Source organism: Triticum urartu, chromosome 7, assembly GCF_003073215.2.
Source record: "Triticum urartu cultivar G1812 chromosome 7, Tu2.1, whole genome shotgun sequence".
Taxonomy (NCBI): Eukaryota; Viridiplantae; Streptophyta; class Magnoliopsida; order Poales; family Poaceae; genus Triticum; species Triticum urartu.
This window is the reverse complement of record NC_053028.1, coordinates 6,425,229-6,440,116: the sequence shown is the minus strand read 5'-3', so window position 1 is coordinate 6,440,116 and position 14,888 is coordinate 6,425,229. Positions and strand designations below refer to the sequence as shown.

General features: G+C 42.0%; 1 long non-coding RNA gene across 1 annotated transcript; it reads right to left on the bottom strand.

The window, feature by feature from the left end:
- Positions 1-843: 843 nt before the first annotated feature.
- Positions 844-6,498, bottom strand: LOC125522805. Its single transcript, XR_007289974.1, has 2 exons — positions 1,858-6,498; positions 844-1,331 (listed from the first exon to the last, which is right to left on the bottom strand). It is a non-coding gene; the product is annotated as an uncharacterized LOC125522805 (long non-coding RNA).
- Between the last annotated feature and the right edge of the window lie 8,390 nt (positions 6,499-14,888).

Sequence of the window (14,888 nt, the reverse complement as noted above, 5' to 3'; positions counted from 1 at the left end):
GGCTTGGATCACTACCCACCATGGGTCGGCGTCGGTGAGGCTGCAGGCTGCTGCGCGCGGCCTCCTAGCGCGTCGGCGTGTGCGGGAGATGCGTAGTCTGCAGTTGCCGCTCCTCCTAGCTGCGCTTCGCTGTGCAAAGGACCTCAATCCCGTTCGCTGCGTCGGGGATCTTGGGCATGCTGTTTTCCCCGCGGGCAGCGACCTCAAAGTCTGCAGCATCGGTTGGGGGGGAGGGGCGCACCCCTCCTCGTCATTCTCCATCGCAAGCGCTCCACTCTTCTTTGTGCGGTGCAGACCAACAGCCGTCCGGTGGGGAGAAGGCAGGGTGTCACTGACAGGAGCGCACCGCGTAGCACCACTGCATTCCGCCGGCCGCCGCGAGGGCGCCTCTGTTGGTCGCTCTTGCGACCACTTCCAGGTGGCCATACACATGCACTCCTTTTGTCCAGATGGTGTCCATGGGATCTAGGTGGCTGTACACGTGCACGTCCGACATGCGGATGGTGTCTACTTTTTGTTAAGGGGTCCAAAATAAATCGTCCCAGTCCATTTCAGGTTGAGAGTAATAAAACAAGTCGAGATGTAAAAGGTTTGTTTTTAGATGTTAGGTTTGTGTTGCCTCGAGTCATGGTTATAAGTTGGTTAGGCTGCAGCTTGAGGACAAGCTGCATGTCCAAGTGGGGTGTAGTGTTAGAGTACGTAATGGGCCTAATGGCTTGGGCTGACGGTATAGCCCGTTAGTCTTAGGGTTAATTAGAGATAAGGGTCGCTGGCTTAGGGGTCAAGTAAGCCTTGCTTAGAAGTTAAGTAAACCTCTCTATGGCGTTGTTTGGATAAGAGGAATATAGAGAACGGGATCTACATAAACCAAGGAAACTGCCTAACCGTGAAAAATCTTGTTTGGCTCGTCTAACAACCCCACGTATATAGGAAACTCGTTTCTCAAAAACCCAAAATTCCAGGTTTGTGGGAAAACTAGTATTACTCGTTTTTCCACAAACACGATTAGCATATACAGATGCAACTGCCTTTCTCCGCCCCCGCTTATTCCTCAACAACCTCAGCTGGCGCCAACTCTGCCTTTTCCGGCTCAGCCCGCGCCTTTTTCATTGCCTCTATAAAACGATTTTGTTTCTCGTATGTCATACACCCAGATCGCAAAGGGCTGGCTGTGATCCCCACGACAGGCACTGGATGGGAGACATTGACCTTGGATCTGAAGTTGGTCCTCTTCAATAAGACTCCACATCTCCATCAGGCTTTCGGTGCTTCGGCTTCCCAGTCTTCAATCAATCTTCCCATCTTTCATCAGGTTCCATGGCTTCACCATCCTACACAGCAGTATGATTGTAAATATTTTCGTGGTACTGTTGATTGAATTGATCTATTTGGTAGTGAACCCTATTTTGCAACCTCTGATAATTTTATATGGGCAATTCCTAGGACATAGTAGATCCAACAATCTGGTAATTTGTTAATCTACATGAAAACAACTATTGTTGATGGCAAAAATAGGAGGCAACTCTGATTAGGGAGTATCGTAGATATGGACATGTGGCACATAAGAGAATCAGATCGCACTATGAATGCCTATATACATACTAAAAAGATCTAACATCGAATCACAATTAGATTATCGATGCCTATATATATCAAGTGCAGTAGTTAGTTTTTCATGACAAGAATATGCAGTTTAAAGCACACTGTAAGGATAGTTTTTCATAAGCATCAATCATATTTGTCCAGAATATATAGTGTACAGTAAGAGCTAAGCAGTAAGCAGATGAAAATTAGAATATCTTGTGATGTTGATAGCAGTAAGTGGGGCAAGCGAGACCAGATTTAATAGTAAATTACCTTCATGTTTAAGATGTTGGTAGCAAGCTAGGAAAATAACTGATAAGGGATGTGAACATCCTGTGCGACAAACATGCGACATAAATTGAAGTGTCCAGTCATATGATGAACTAAAGATTAGTGGCATGCTCATCTTCTTCCACTTCGTAGATTTATCCTTTTGAACGAAACGACTCATCTTGCATTATTGCTTCTTGTATCCCCTCTGTAGAAAAATATGGATGATGAGAAGGAAAAAAATTTAAGAAGGAAAACACAGATAAAGCTAAGCGCCATGTATGGAAATCTTCAGAGGACAAAATACTGCTCAATATATTCAAAGATCAAAGTCTACATGGAGGAAAAGAAGGAACGGGTTACACAAAGAAAGCATGGCGTGATATCTTAGAACTATTCAATGATTCAAGGATAGAAAAACTTGAATTAGAACAATTGAAAAATCGTCATAAGTACTACAGGAGTTGCTACACCACCATGGACAGACTTCTAAAACTCACAGGATTTGGTTGGGATGACGATGACAAAATGATAAAAGCTTCAGAAGATATTTGGGAAGAACTAATTAAGGTAAGTTTGTTCCAGTAGAATTCATATAAAGTTGCATAATCCTATTATTAACAAAAACATTAAACAACTTGCAGAAGGATAAGGCTATCCAAGAATATTGAGATAAGGTGTGGCCTAGTTGGATAGATCTTCAAGCCATATGTGCTAGTTCAACAGCATCTGGAGCTGGTGCTGTATCTAGCAAAGGAAAAGATGGTACATGTACAACCAAATCTTCACAAATTGATCTCAGTATGGAAGTTGAAGTACATGACATCGATTCTGATGAAATCAATGCTTCCCCTGGTGTATTCACCAAGAAGTCACCTACCATTGAGCCAGAAAAAAAGAAGTCCCCTGGAAGTGGATCCAAGGAAACTGCAAGAGGACAAAAACGGACAGCCGATGATGCCATAATAGCAATTGATCGCCTTGCAGATGCATCACTTAGCATTGCTAAAGCAAAGAAAACAGTAGCACAACAAAATGAAGCTTACTCGGTTAAATCTTGTATGGCAATATTAAATAGTATGAGTAATCTAGATCCCAAAGAGAAACTAAAAGCGGTAAAGGCATTTACAGATGGTGATAAACGGGCCATTTTCATTGAGATGGATGAAGAGACGCGGAAGCTCTGGATTCTTGATCCTTAGAATTTTTGTAATACACCTTCGAGCATAGTATTTTATTTCAGCCGTTGTCGCACTTTACAAGATTCGAAAGACAATTTCACTTATGTTTTTTTAGTTTGTGTGAAGTAATAAATTTTATTTTCAGTTCGGTATTGTTCATTGTCGGGTTCAGCACTGTTACATTATAAAACAATTATCCTGAGATGATATGGTCAACTGTGCAAATCATGCAGGGATCTATGAACATTTCGGATGTGCCAGATGATGAACTTTCTGATTCCGAGCAAGTGCTTATTAATAACATTTCTACAGTGTCCTTGTTTCGTGATGTGTTGTTCACAAGGTTATTCAAAACAGCCCGTAACACTTCTATATTAACTGGTGCTCAGAAAACAATAGAGTTTTTAGAGGGACATCCAGTTAGATTTTATGAACAATTTCGTCTTGAGAAGCACATATTCTACTTGCTACGGGATGCTTTGTGCGAGAGGAAGTTACTTAAGGACACAAATCGAATGACAGTGGACGAACAACTACTCATGTTTCTACATACAATTGGTCACAATGTTAGAAACCGTGTCATCCAAGATAGATATCAACATTCTGGCGAACCAATCAGCCGACACTTCAACAAAGTTTTAGACGCCATAAATGGTTTGCATGATGTTTGCATAACAGATCCAAACAATCAGGTCCCATCAAAAATATTGGGTGACGCAAGGTTCTACCCATATTCCAAGGTATGTTTGCTATTCGAAGCAGATACTCCTTTATATATGATTTTCATAAATATAATGTCCACACCATCTAAACTTTATTTTTTGACTAACAAAAAAATCCTAACAGAATTGCCTAGGAGCAATTGACGGGACACATATTGAAGCAAAAGTCAGGATTGATAAGCAAACTCCTTATAGAATCAGACATGGTTATCCGTCTCAAAATGTAATGGCAGTAGTGTCATTTGACATGACATTCTCTTATGTCGCTGCTGGATGGGCGGGTTCTGCATCTGATCAAGCTATTCTAAGATGGGCTGTTACTAGTGGGGGTTTAGTTGTTCCTGAATGTAAAGTACAATTATTTGTGTATCTACAATATATATAAAGATGCTGACTGTGATATGAAATTAATGTGCAGGTAAATTTTACCTTGTTGATTCTGGCTACGCAAATACTCCAAGATTTATTGCCCCGTATCGCGGAGATCGCTATCATATTGCTTCTTTTCGTGGAAGTAATCGGCGATATACTGGAGGACTTGTTCAACCATCTACATGCACAGTTGCGGAATGTTGTTGAACGAACTTTTGGTGTTCTAAAAGCTTGGTTTCCAATTCTAAGTAGGAAAGGAGGGATTCCTTATCCGTACAGAACTCAAGTGAAAATTGTTATGGCTTGTTGCATTATACACAACTTTATAAGGAAGGTTAATCATCCTGATGAGTTATTCGAGCTTTATGAGCATGGGGAAACAGAACAAAATACTGACCATGGTGATCAACAAGTTCATGGGCAAGCAAGAGAAGATGATAGAGTTGCTGGTGAGAGTTCGTGGTGCCATCGCCCGAGAGTTGTGGACTAAACATCAACAACGTAGTGCTCAACAACAAGATGATTAAATATTGCAATGTTTGTATTCCATCTTCAATTGCATATATATATATGCATAATAATTGTTGAAACTTTTAATCCTTTATACGGACATGAACTTCCCATTCTTTTATAGGCTTATGAGCTCTATCCCTCTCTCACCCTCTCCATCTCCCTCTCTCTATCTGCAGCTACACGATGAAATGTAATTGTCTACCATTCTTTTCAGCAAGTGAAGCAACCAATGAACTACTTCAAATTGGTGCATTTTTATGTGACATTCAAGTGTTTCCATCCTACCTACGTACCAGATTCTTCAATGGACCAAGTAGATATATTATGATGTACGGTAGTATACTCTCCACAAGTGCATGATGTAGACCATGAAAACATGCTAAGAAACCAAAAAAGGAGATAACTGTAGCTGCTCTTGTAAGTGCATGATGCAGACCATGTTAATTTACTAGTAAAAAACTTGAAAATAGTAATCAAACATACCTGCTCCTCTGAATCCCCATCCGCGAGCTTGTCATTCCCATCAGCTGTTACTGATGGTGATGTTGGTCAGGAGCTACAGCTTCCCCCGGTGCCGCTAATACTGTGGCAAAACGGGCTGATGTGGGTGTAGCCTGCACGGCCGGCGTTGAGGGGAGGCAGGCCTGTGCGTTGACCTGAAGCACGACTGCTCGCTGGGTAGAGCTTGTGTCGGGTCGACGGCCGACGAAACGCAGTACGCCCGGGGACCTAGCCGTCCAGGGGAGGGGAGGGGAGGCGAGCAGCAACCAACATCCAGGGAGGCGGAGGCGCCCAGTAGGAGGCGTCCGCGCGCGGCGGCATGTACCTGGCGATCTGGGAGTCCAGCAGCAACCGGCGTCCAGGGCGGCGGAGGCGCACAGTAGCCGGCGTCCGCGCGCGGATTCTTCCACGGGCGAGACAAGGGAGCAGCGGTGTCAGCGAGCGGAGGAGGAATCGGAGGGAAGCAGCAGCTCAACGAGCTTGGATGGATAACGCCATGGCGTCCGATTTAGGGAAAGTGAGAGTCGCTCACGGGAGGAGAATAGGAGTAGGAGTACTAGTGGTGGTGGGTATCCAAACAAGGAACTGGGCCGACCAGTTTTCCAAATTTCCTTACCAAACGTAGTTTTTTATAAACTGGTTATTCACAAAAATTGATGTAAAATGGGTTTTTCTAGAAATCGGCTAAAAACCCATTTTCTATAATCCTATTGCTAATCTCCGCTATCCAAACAACGCTTATATATAAAGAGATGAGATGTATCAATTTAATCAAGCAAGAATTAAGAAAGAAATCCCTTCCCTCCTGCCCGGCCGTGGGCAAAAAGGCCCCCGACCGGCCCTCTCGCGCTCTCCTTCTAGCAGCGCTGTAACAGTGGCCGCTTGGGCCCTCGAGGCAATTCATGCTAAGATCAAGGTGCACTAGACGATCCATGGAGAGTAAAGAATTACTTATCTGGCCAACCAAAGCTGTGTCGTCTTGGTAGTACCCATTGAGTGTGTACACATCCAGACGACGAAGATGAAGCCTAAGAACATGGCCAGTCCGGTTGCTGCACTTGACGCCGCTCCACTGACAGCAGTCTTCCTTGTGCCAAGAGTCAACGACACCCATGGGGTCGCTGTTGATGCCGCGCTTGAAGGACAGCAGGGCATCCTGCTCCCGCGGTATGCAGCTTGAACTGGCAGAACCATCGACTGACCATAGCAAATTGGCGGCAGCTAGGATGCATATGAGCAGGAGCTCGGCAGTGGTGATGGTATGCATGGCGAGGAAGACGATGGATCTGTCTGTCTTTGTGCGGCTGTGAATGGGCATTTGTAAGCAAATTTAGTCCATGTTTCTGACTGGGTCCATGTTCCCTTACTGGCCGGCAATCTGACGGAGCAAGCATGTACACAGGTTTTTGGCCAAGTTTACGTCAGGAATAAAGAATTTCCACACACTCCAAGGCCTGAATTTAATCCATGTGTGACGTCCCAGGCAAGTGAATATGACCCGACGTGCAGGTTAGGCAAGCGAACGGCACCACTTGGTTTAGTAGAGGTGCAGAATTTTCCTTCCATTTCCGTCCATTAAATGAAGATAACTTCAGGTGAGTTTTATGGTTTCTTTTAGTCTTTGTAGCTGCAGTTGTCCCTGAGAAGTAGGCTAAGGCGAGCACTGGCCAAGATTTGTAAAGGCTAGAATTGGCCAAGGAGAGAAGAAAGCTATATCCCTGAGTCCTGAGAAGAAGCTCTGACATGGTTTTCACCAAAATCGTCACATGCTATCAAGCTTCTGAATCCACGGCTGGCCTTGTCAAGAGCATGTAATGTGTAGCGGCAGCTTCAACCCCGCTCTCTTCTGTGAGTGACATGACATCATGGCACTGCCGGCTCTTCTTCTTCTGAATGAACCATTTCGATCACTTCAGGACCGCCGCTACTGCGCGGCGGTGCTCGCTGAACCGCTGGGCTGAGCTTGGTCGAAGCGACGGACGGTTACCATTCTCGGGATTTGCTGAAAAGATGTCGTGCCTTTTTGGAGTGGATTTGGTTGATCTCTCTCAAGCTTCACACCTGCAAATTAGTATAGTTCTGAACTTCTCTGTACTTCCATCGTCCCTAGCAAACAATGATGAGCAAACAGGCCAGCGCCGACAAACGACCTTCCATGGTGCCACCAGGACGTCGCCGTTAGCTGCTCAGAACTGCGGCGCAAAGTACAGGGATCAGGGAGTACAGCTGCAGGGCAGGGCTTCAGGGACTGATCACCCAGTTACTTCTTTACAACCTAAGACCCATACATAGTGATGAAAATGAAACACGCATGTTGCAGCCATTCTCGACAATGGAAAAATTGGTTGATAGAAGAAAATGGAGAGATTGAACCTAGCTAATAACACAGGTGACTGCTACTTGTTCTAACGTGCAAGCCGACACAAACCAAATGCATGTTATAGTGGCACTTGAAACGGCTTACAGAACAGGATAGCAGATACACTAAGCTTGCAAGGATTCAGTTACGGAGGAGACCACAAGATTTATAGTGACCACAAGAAGAATCTCTTACAGAACAGCTGACTGTCAAGCATGGATCCGTGCTGATTGCAGTTACGGAGGAGACCACAAGATTTATAGTGACTGAAATAGAACAGCTGGACAACGGACCCTAACTCGCTGACAGTACGACGTGTCAACTGTCAACGGGATAAACAATCAAAACATATTTCAAATGCAGAGAAAATCGAAATAGTATCAGGTTCAGGGTAAGTCCATAGAACATGTTAATCATAATGTGAGTATTGCAGCAACTAAATGTCACACACAGTAAAGACTAAATAGCAATCAGAAAGGATGACTAATTAATTAATTCTGGTTGACTAATTAATTACTTCACCCGACAATTCACTAAATTTTTGGGTGAACACAATGAAGAACATAAGCATCTACAAATGCAGTGTCCAGAGAGAAAAAGGTAAACCTTGCTGAATAAATCTTGTTGAGACAGAGCAAGGAACAGAGCTGCAGCTAGCCAAGCACACTCATCATGACCCGTGCCATGCCGTTATTAACAAATTTTCTTCATAAGTGGTCTTGAAAGAAGAATCTCTTCATGAATAGTGGTCTTGAAAAAGGAATCCTTACAATTACTAAGCTCCCTAGGAATAGAGGTCTCGAAGAGCTCCAAAGTTTTGTCCTCGGAAGTGGAACCCATCTTTAAGGGTCCATTTGGATCATGGGTCCCACATGAAATTATCAAACCGACATTCTACTAATATATTTTTCAAAAAAATACACTCATAAATATTTTTTTGTGAGATTCCAATTTTTTTCACATATTTTAAAAATATTCAAGAATTTAGACAATGTTCGTAAATTAAAACTTCTTCAAGAATATCAGAAAAATATTCATGGATTCTACAAAATACTAATGAGTTTTGTAGTTGTTCGTGATTGTTTTAGAAATGGTCACAAATTTTTAACAATGTTCGGAGAATAAAAAATGTCTTTAAATTTAAAACATGTTTGCGCATATGAAAAAATTATGATGGATTGTTAAAAACGGTTCACAATTTTGAAGAAAATATTTATATATTTGAAAAATGTCAATAATTTAAATTATTCTTCCTAAATTTCAAAAAAAACTTAATTTTGATAATATTTGCTAATTAGAAATAATAAAAATAAAATTGTACATGGAAAGGTAGAGAAAAAAGAAAAGAAAAAAAATTGAATGTAACCTTCCCAAAACCGGACTCGACTACATGGCCAACCCAATAGAATCCAAGGGGGTCTGCATTTGCTCGACCGCCTCTGCGATATGCATGAAATGTCAATTGCATAGTAACCCTTGTGAGAAAAAGAAAATTAATTCCAAAACCAAAGAAGGATGGAGCAAAACGCGTCTTACCCTCTAGTGAATAAAAAAACTGGCCACTCCTTTTTAGGTAAAAGGAAAAGCCAGCCCACTCATTTTTAGAAGAAAAAAAATAGCCACTCAGGATGGCTTCCTTGGGGCACCGCACGCAAAGAGGCACGACTTTGTCTCGCCGGCTGCGAGGCGTAGGAACCGCTCACCTCACGGGGAAAAAATGTTCATACATCTCAAAAAAAGAAAGATCGTGTAGTGTAAAAAAATGGTTTGTGCAAGTTAAAAAAAATGTTTGCATGATTCAAAAATACATTCATGGCATTTAAAAATGTTCACATGTTTTAAAAATTGTGTTAACGATATTTTGAATAAATTTTTCATCATCTGTTGAAAAATGTTCAACGTGTATTTGAAAAAGAAAATCAACATGCAGTATTTAAAGAAAAGTGGGTCATTTCTAAAAACTGTTCGACGTGTATCTGAATTTTTTTTCACATGTATTAAAAAAAGTACAATGTGTATTAAAACTGTTTCACGTGTTTTTATAAAAGGTTTAACATGTATTAAATGCTGTTCTTAAAAAGTGTTCATCATGCATTTGACAAAATTTCAATGCATATGAAAAAAAATGCTCGGTGTGTATACGAAAAATGCACAACATGTATTAAAAGAGTTGACATGTATTTGAATAAAAATAAAAATAAAGAACAAACCAAAAATAAGAAAATAATAAGAAGGAAAATGTAAAATCCATAAAAAGTCGCGCAATTGAAAATACCAACAGGCCACCACGACCAATCCGTCGGCACATTCTCTTCTTTAAATCCTATAGCAATGTGTTGGCAAACTACAACGGCGTGCAATTGAAAATCAGTAAGGGATTCAAAGTTGATAATATTATGATTTTTTTTAGGGAGGGGGCAATAGCCCCCTCGGGAATTTGTATTATTTTTAGAAACATGCATTTTTTTCCTACATCACAGCATACCATTGTACCTTTGTATACTCGCCTCCTCCAACCTGAAGCTCTCACATCCTCCACCAACCGGATGCTCTTGCCTTCCCCACTGGCCATCGGACCGGTGGCCCTGGTTGATGCCACCATGCCGCCTTATGCAATTGTTGTGCCTTCTGACAAACGTGTTGAAGCTCACAATTGTCTGCTCCGAAGTGGACGAGTATCTGATCAATTTTTTACTCGAATCTCTAAACTACCTGTAAAAAATGGAGATTCAGATTGGTTGCAGATTGGTAGATATGAACACACTGAATAACCTGTCATGATAGCAACCAAAGTTGTTTTCGGCCTGTGATATGGAAATTGGCCAAAATGTTTTAGTACAATTCAGAGATTTCATCTCAAAAGTTTTCTGCCCAATATTGTTGCCCGATAGTTTTTCCGACATCTCTCGCCCTATTGTTTCCCGCCCAATTCTCATGTCATGTCTTTTCCGCCCGATTTCTCCCAGCCGTGTACTTCCCGCCCAATTTTCCTAGCCGTGTGTTTTCCGCTAGAAATTTCCCCACCAAAATTCTCATGTTGCATGATTCCCGTGCGGTACCTCATGTCCCAAAATTTCCCGCATAATTTCGTGTGCCATGCGTTTCCTGCCGATTTCTTTGGCCATTTTGTTTCCAGCCCGATTTCTTCGGCAAGTTTCCCACCTTAAGTTTTCCTGCCATATTTCTCCTGTCACATGTTTCCCGCCAAATTTCTAGCGCCACGTGTTCACCTCCTGATATCTCGTGTCTGAAAGTATCCCTCTCTATTTCCGACGAGAATTTACTCGAATGACATGAAGAATTTAGTTGTAAATGGAAAGGAAAGGTTGGATAAATTCACACAATTGGTTGGCATCAACAGTAGTCGAGTTGGCTAAATCTAGGATTTGGGATGAGATCGAATGAAACATGCATGGCATGGTCGAGTACCCTAGTTGCTATTAGTTTTCCTCGGTTCCTGTACAAGAGCCGTATCACGAAAAAAGATATCGATGGCAGGTGTGATGGAGAAGGAAGCATGAGAGTGGGAGCCCTAGACGTCCGGCAGCACGGTTTATGGATGGTATTGAATGTGCATTATAATATTCTACGTTTCTGTATAATTATGCATTTTTTTAGAGGAGTATAATTATGCAATTATTACTATAAGTTACCTTTTTTTACTATTTTCTAATAGATAATGCATATTATGTCTAATCATTGCTTGTTTGATAATCCATCTTTTTTTGTCAAATTGGGTCGTAGATCGCGAAAGATACATTGCCGTCTTCGACATCTTCTTCGGGCTCAAACCAACTTGCGGAGTAAACCAGAAAAACAAGAACCAAAGGGATTCCCATGCTAGTCAAAAAGTAGCAAAGGCCCCCAATAAATACCCACAGTAGTAGGCTTAAGCACACCACAGGTCAGCACGTCAACCAACGAAACAAATTGGCGAAAACTTTGTAAGATTTCAAGTGAACTCACGGTAAGTAGAACGTGAGGATGCCACAGAATGGAGAGCACCCATGGCGGAGTCGTTCCAGAACCTTCAGCGTTGAAGGCCTTTCCTGCGGATCTGTGACGGTGCAATCCATGCCCAGCCTGAACATGGTCGCCATCTCCTTCATGTATCGGGATGCCCTTGTCCACAGTAATATTGAGCATTTTTTAGATTGTTTGCCATCAGTTCATTGCACCTCTTCTGTGCCCAAGTTGCCAATAGACCATTCATTCCAGGTCCATTGCCCACCCGCCCCGTGACTGTACTCCGAAGTGTATATGTCTGCCTTCTCTTCACCTGGTTCGTCGCTCTCTCATAATCTGCAATTAATCAGTTATTAGTTAGTACCAGCTAAAAGAGCAAGGTAGTTAAGATATATTGTGTGCATCGATTTCCCAACGTACCCTGGAGCTGCATACCCAAAGTTTCCAGGAGACAGGTCCGTGACTGGCAACGGTGGGCTGAGCCCAGCCATGTTCATCTGCGCATCGCCAAAACTGGCTATCAAGGCCTTCAAATTTTGATCAAGCAAGATGTTTTCAGGGCTGATGTGTGGTGTACAATCGGCTTATTGCATCCATGGTTCATTACACTCTTCTCTTGAGCAGCCCACTACCGGACAAAGATCACCATCGTAGATCCTAAAAAAACCCGAAAAAGATCACCATCGTATGCGCGCAATGATCAGTTCCCCCGCGGCTACCAGCTATGAAACAAATCTCCGGCCTTTTTAAAATCGTCGACCATTCCCACGGTTCCTTGCATGCTTGCAACTAGCACACGTAATGGTACTCCTTCCTTCTTTTCGATCTCTACAGTAAAAGAGTCGCCACATAATGCAGCACACGAGCTAGCAATTCGCCTACACTTATCCTAGCAGATCGGTACCAGACCATATCCTTGGGCTTTTTTTTGTTAAAAAAGGTTAACTAGTTTCATTTTATTTATTTGTTTTGCAAAAATACGCAACGATTATGTATATCAGGTAGGACAATACAACAACAATTATACTTCTGTAAAGAATGTTGGAGTATCTGTCTTCTTGGGCGCCTTGCGGGCGGAGTGCCCACCCCTGTACGGGCGTCACTCCCAGCCCGAGGATCTATTGGAGTCGCCGCCTTCATCTCAGCCACTTCCCTTCACCATCATCACCAGTTCGCGGGAGCTCTGGGTTCCTTTTTCCCGCAAAACCGCCTCCTATGACTAGTGGTGGTGTCGCAGGCAGTAACCTAGTCAAGGAGTTACAGGTGCTATCTTAGAAGTGCCACGTAGGATAAACGATGAGGTGGAGGAGAGAGAACTCATAAGAAAAGGCTTGTCTTCTCTTATTTAAGAGAAGACAAGAGATGATCTTTCAGCATAATATGTCTCACCACATTTTTAGGAATAGCTAGTTATTGAAGATAAGACTAAAAGATGACTCATTGTAGATTTTTTTTTATCATCTCTAAATTAAATGCAAGATTTAAAATAAGACTATCTTATCATTCATTGTGCATGCCCTAACAAAATCAAGCAGTGAATAGTAAAATACAATGGTGAAAAAAGAACGAGCCAGCTAATTGGAAACCTGACGAGTGTGCGAACGAGAAGGCCTCTAGAACGGCTGGTAGCCTAGCTCCTTTTACAGGAGAAACCCCTTCGTTTCTTTTTTACTTGAGCCCAGTTCTTTTGCCAGAATTTGGAGATTCTCCCAGAATCCGACCCCTATCCAGCTTCTTTCAGAATTTTTGGGCCCCATTTGTTTTATAATCCTGTATATTTGTTTTACAATCATATCTAGTTAGGGTCTAATTAGACAGGATTGTAAAACAATTTGGGGTCAAAGATTCTGGGAGAAGTTGGGTAGGGGTCGGATTCTGGCAAAAGAACTGGGCCTTGGTACGGTATATAAGAATTGTTTCAAGTTTCGCCCAAGTTATATTAAAAACATCAACATCTATAATATTTTATAGATATATAATTTGAAAATTAATTTCAAGATGTATACATCAAATGCTAGGGAGTGTGTTGATATCCTTTCCTATATAATCTTGGTCAACCGAAAGTAGTTTGACTTAAGACAATCTTATATGCATAGTAAAAAAATAAAAACAAAGAGAGTATTGAGTAGCACACTGCAAACATGTACGTGAAACCAAAATAATACCAATATTTTGAGATATCAATCGATTGATGTGGACACTGCACGTTCGGATTGCGCATGCATGACATGCGCGCTCTCGTGCGTCGATCAGTAGTCGCTCTGGAGCACGACCGTGTGACAACATCTCGAGGCCGGTAGATTCGAGAGCATCGACCGAGAGTACGTCATGACGTGCCACACCTTTGTTTCTAGTCAATTCAGTTCAGTGTGAAAAGTTGATGGATGGTATTTTGTGGGCATGTAATGCGGCGGGGACGGACGGCGACATTTTTAATGTGTCCGAACGAGACTCTGACTCGTGATACGTACTTAGTCAATACGTAATGCGGTGTTGTTGGCTGATGGAGAGATTTATTAATACTTTTTTTGCAAGTACGACCCCTGGCAAGGGAAGCCTCACAGAAAACACGCGACTCGAACGTGCACGTACGTTTTCACGAACGTCATGACTAGCAAAGGCCCCGTAGCTTGCAACGGGGTAATAAAATTGTGGTGTTTAAATCAAGTTCTAAATATTCGCTTTTCATGTATATACACATATTTGAATATTTATATATCAACCGGCGCGCATGCGAATGTAAGACAAGTGCATTCTAACATGCTCACAATGGATTGATGTTGGACTTGGTCCTTGGCGCATGTAATTCTTTTAGTACATCCTTGATGCGCGTGAGAAGGAAAAGAACAGGTCAGTCTCACCATAGATGAAAAACTGAAGGGCCTTATCATGTACGAACATTTCAGAAGAACGCTCGTTTCTTTCACTTTTATGGGTGTCGGGTGGGTAATTTAGTTCAACTTTAGTGAGATTTTCGATGACAGGTGATTTAAAAAAACAATTAGGGAAGGGTTTTTTCTTTACTTCAACTTTAGTTTTCAATGGCAGATGAAAAAAATTAAAGAAACAATAATGATGAGTTTTTTCTTCACTAACGTGTGGCGGTGTGGGTAAATTACTTTAACTTTAGAGTCAGTTTCAGTGACAAGCGAAAATATCAGAGAAACAATTAACAAAAAGTTTTTTTCTTTTACGGATGGCATGGTGAATAGTTTACTTCAACTTTATGTTAGCTTACAGTAGGTGGATGGACCAAAAAATGAGAAACGCACACTAATTTTTTGAATACATTACAGATAAAAGCGCTCATATATACCTTTTTTACGGATAAAAACTTATATTACTCAACCACTAACCATACAATTTTTCTTACATAAACTGGTAACTTCAGGGAGGCCCGAGCCGAACCACACTACAATT